The following is a 5,184-nucleotide window of genomic DNA, read 5'->3' as shown; positions in this document are numbered from 1 at the left end:
TTAAAAGCAAGAATGGACAATTGTCTAAACCCCAAAGGCTCAGTCAACACTGACAAAAAACAACTCCTGGGTTTTAAAAAGGTTTTTTTTAAAAGCATGTTTTTATTTTTGCCCTTTTCTTAGATTTATATTTGAACAACAGACAATAGCATCAGAGAGTCTGCTTTATCTCTATAAAATGTTTGACTTTCCTGAGAACTAGACATACATATTTAGGATTATCATCTTTCTCAAATTAGGTCACAGTTTTTCAACTGCAAATTAAAAGTTGCTGTTCATATAACAAATGTTGGGAACATGACTAAGAACATTCACAGACAAAACCAAAATCTTTGGACTCATATAGAAAATAATAATATGACATCTGACATCATTAAACTGACCTCCATGCCCCCCATCAAAGCTTTGATAATTTCAGTCAACCAAAAATTTTAGGACCTCCTGCAGTAATTCTGTGGACTCTCCTTGGGGTCCCGGACCCCTTGTTGCAGACCTGTGACTTACAATATTTATATTGTAGGCTGCATCCCACCAAATGATAAAAATTACAATAATTATTATTATATGAAATAATATAAATGAAATGAAATGAGTTTTCAGAGTGAAGCCCAGTAACTGCTGATATTTTTTCTTCTTTTTTAGTTCATTTGTTTCATTTATTTCTACACACATCCACTCAGTGCTGAGAATTATCACATTTTTGTTAATTAAAATTTGTTTTTTGTATTTGTTTTTCACCTCTTCCAGCAGGTGGCACTGGTCCTGAGATTGGGTATAAAAAGAGCATGAGCCAAGGGTCTGGTCTTTGCCAGACAGGATCGGTTCTGAATCACCTTTTGTGCCAAAGAGTTGTTTATGAAAGATTTTCTTTTCTCCTGCAGCCCTGAATGTTGCATTCAATGACCCTTGTGTATTTTGTATATTGGATTTTTACAGGTGTAGAAAGTGACTGGATGAAAAAACATCTACATCACACAACCACAGCTACAGACGGAGAAGATCAAACGCATAAAAATAAAAAACCTGAGAAAACATAAGCAGCAACTGGAGTGAGATGTAAGATTATGCAGAGTTAGGCAAAAGATATATCCTGACCTGGACTGTAAACTACATTCAGTATAATTTTACTGTCCTGTTTGAACAATTCAAATGTTTTGTGGATCCATTATTCTTTGTACAACTCCTATGACGGTGCCACTGCTCTATTTTATTATTCCCACCTGTGGCACTGACTGAGAGCGAAACAAAGAACGCTGCAAAACCCAGATCCTCGTTCTCAAAGGTTGCATTTATGATAAAAAAGACAAATGGCGTCTGTTCAGTGGCAGAGAACAAACCCAGGAACTATGTAAAAAAGAATCAGCAGAACGCAGGAAACAAAAGCAGCCGAACAATGAGGGAGAGCGGGAGAAATGCAGCAGCGGGCGAAAAAAAGGAAGTGTGTTTGTGTGTCACCTGGGGCTCAGTGGAGCTGCTCTGAGCATTGTCTTTAATTATTCAGCAGCAATCAGAGCAGGTAGTGAGATTGTCTTCTTCTTATGCCTTTTATGGCCACAAATCTGTTTTGAGAAGAGACGGAAAAGGGGAAGATGGGGAAAAGAAGGAGAATGGGATTATATGAGTGTGTGAAGGAAAAGGGATCACGGGGGAGGACGAGGCAGAGTGGGAGAAAGTGTGCAAGTATTAAAGCGAGAGGTAGTTCAGGTGATTCATGAGGGGAAGTTAGATTTCAAAGCTTTAGTCAAGACGCCAGTTAAAAGTTTTTGACAGTTACGGCCAAAACTTCATCACAAACCAAAGACTGTGTTTGTTTTGCACCAAGAAGACCAGGGAAATTCCATGCATGTTAATGCCCACCTGGCAATAAAGAAGACTCTGATGGAGAATTCTCTCTCTCTCTCTCGCTCTCTCTCTCTCTGTCTCTCTCTCTGTCGCTCATGCTTTTGCTTCCTCCCCCCTCTGGCAGTTTGGGTGACAGCATTGTTGGCCACTTTCCTTCGACCTCAGAGACCCCAAAAAAGAGAAGGGAGAAAGTGTCCACAACATGAAATAAATATCAGCTCCTTCCCCTGAGCGGGGAAAGTATGAAACATTAATACACATCTTCTCCCGCCCCCCCCACCCCCATTCTCCCCTCTCTACTCTGTCTCAATTCGGTGCTTACTGTACATCTCCAGGGAGAGAAACTAATAAAGAGGAACAAAAATGCAGGAATGATTAAAAGCTGCTGCTATGCAGAAGAAACATTAAAATCAACCGAGAAGCATCGTGGAGACGGCGCGAGGAAGGGATGCAGGGAGGAGAGAGCAAGAACAGGAGGAGGCGACAGAGGAGTAAATGCAGGCCATATACAGGGAGAAGGAGCAAAGTGGGAACAAAAATATAGCCTTTAGAAGATTTTTCAAGAATAAAACACCACTGGGTGATATAAGTATCCGGTATAATGGTACACATATTTCACCTCAGTTGATATGGATAGTATGAAATTTCCCAGCGCTAGACAGACTCTTACTTCAAAGTACTGTATGTGTATTACAAATTTCCATACATTTACAGAAAATACAAGAACTTGTTAAAAAGGAGAAGAAATATTCCAAATATAAAAAACATACTTTAACCTGTTTAATAACACACAAACAAGACACTGGATATCAATATTCAGTGTCTTGTTTGTGCGTTAGTAAAAGTTCAACGGTTGTTTCTAGCTGAGTTCACCACGCTGCATCATCAGCTTTCTCTTCCCTCTATGCATGTCGTTGTCCTTTCCTTCTAACGTCCATTTTCCTACCAATCCTTTATCACCCTAACCTGGCGCACATGCTCTGCTCTGCTCTGCTCACGCTCTAGTAGAAAAAGTTTGAGAACCACTGCTCTTTATAAAGTATTCTTTATCACCCTAACCTGCTGTACATGCTTGCCCAACTCTGATCACTCAGCATTTTTTGTCCACGTCTTTATCACCCTAACCTTCTAGATGTCCAGTTACCTAACTAACAGTTAGGTAACTGGACTAATAGTTATGTCCTTGCTGTACATTTGCATGATCCATCCATCCATCCATCCATCCATTTTCATCCGCTTATCCGTTTCCGGGTCGCGGGGGCAGCAGTCGCCACCCAAATCACATTGCACCGTACCAAACCTTCCTGCGGGTGGTGAGTCCACTGGAAGGTACCAACCGCCCTAACCGGGATTCGAACTTGCCCAGGAGGTGAACCCTGGGGTTCCACACCAATGACAGAGACATTGCCTCTGGGCCAAAGCGCCACTTTGCATGAACCACTTATTTTAAAATGTTACCTTTTGCTTCACTTTTACTTTTTTTGCTATTGAATGCCCTTCTGTTCCTGTTTTACCACCTGTCGTGGATTAAAGTGGATGGAAACTGCAGATTCCAAGTTGAGTGATGCTGCTGCTGACCAATTACTGAGTGACATAGAGTCGTCAGGACACTCCACTGCTGAACTCCTGCGCACACGCAATTATTGATCGCTGCAATTTCACAGAAATTCATAACTCTCATTAACAAGTGTGAGACACGGGTGTGAACGCCATGCCTTTTGTTGGTGTTTGTGTACAGAGCATACATTCTGGATTGGTGACTCTGTGTCCACATGCAATATTAAGTGTGTAGCTGTGCGGGTGCACGTCTGCGTGCGCTCCAGGGACCTGCTTCATCAGCGCTCAGCCGAGTGTGTCAAGTGGTGATGTGTCAAGTGGTGATGTGATATGGTCCACGGTCCCACCCCCGTCTCCTCCACACACACACACATATAGACAGAGCTCTGCTTCAGTGTGGCCCAGAACAATAAGGGCTCATTTGGTGAAATGAATCTGTCTGCCACAGAGGCTCTTCCTCTGAGGAACCTAATCGCACTCAAACTAATGACTAAACTGTGTGTGTGGCTGTCTGTCCGCGTGTGTGTGAAGAGAATAAACAGAACACGAGAGAAAGGTATAAAGTATTCAGCTGCTCTACAAGGCAACTTGCAGCATTTGGAGCATTTCATTGGTCTTGTTGAGGGGCCGCCGTCTGCCCAGCTGCCATTCTCTCAATTTCTCATAACTGCTCAGCTGCTCATGAGCCAAGCCAACACCAGTACATCAAACCCTTCCCCCACCACTACTATCCATGCTGCTTCCAGCAGCACATCCAATCTCCTGGCTACAGCAGCAGCAGCAGCAGCAGCAGCAGCAGCAGCAGTACTGGTGTGGATGGTGGTAATTAATGGATTTACAGATTGAGCTCTTGTCAAACACATGCCAAGGGCAAGGAGCTATCCCAGCACACCATGGCGATTAACTTCATACACACACACACACACACACACACACACACACACACTGGTTAGTACATAGTCCCTCAGATAAGAAAACACAGCCGCATAATTTCAACATCACTCCCAGACAAACAAGGGCTCTTACCCAAACAAAAATGCCCCCCCCACCTGAGATGGGAGTAGGAACTCAACTTCTACACTGTGAGCAGGGATTTCACATTCACGTGAATGTCGCAAGTCAACGCCCCCGCAGCATCTCATGAATTTAGTTGGGTAAAAAAAAACAAAAAAAACGATGGTTTGAACACTGGCACATTCAGTGGGAAACATATGGCTAACAGTTGCCCTTTGACGCCATGTGGGAAATTTGCTTGGCTCTATTTAATGTAATTTTTAGCTGATGTTTTTGAAGCATAGAGTTTGGGGATCGATAAACTGCTAAGTTGTAGATTTTTATACCAAGCAGCTGGCTCAGGCTAGAGTACGTTTGTAGCTAGCTTAGCTTAGCTACATAGATTACACCCTGTGTTAATGTGCTCTCTGATATTTTGATTGAAGAAGAAATTTCTGTTAAAAATGGACTTCATCTGCAAAATGATTAATGTAGAAAATTAATTACTTTAATAATAATCAGCTGACCATGCAGTGGAATAGTGCTCTTACCCTACAGCAAAGAGATCACTGGTTCAATTCCCAGAGAGTTCTCCTCGTTTGTGTGGGTTTCCTCCAGAGCTTTGGGTCAACAGGTCAACCTGAACAGACACAGAACGATGTACATTCAGTCTTTGAGGTTGTTGTTGTTGTTGTTGCTTAAGCATCAGGAGATGAAAAGATGACCACTGTCGTTTGGTCAGCAGTGATACTTTTATGTAGAACTCTTTTCATTTTTTGGTTGCTTTTAGAA

The sequence above is a fragment of the Cynoglossus semilaevis genome, chromosome 8 (genome assembly GCF_000523025.1).
Source record: "Cynoglossus semilaevis isolate Cse_v1.0 chromosome 8, Cse_v1.0, whole genome shotgun sequence".
NCBI lineage: Eukaryota > Metazoa > Chordata > Actinopteri > Pleuronectiformes > Cynoglossidae > Cynoglossus > Cynoglossus semilaevis.
The sequence above is the reverse complement of the archived record's forward strand: the minus strand, read 5'-3'. Positions refer to the sequence as shown.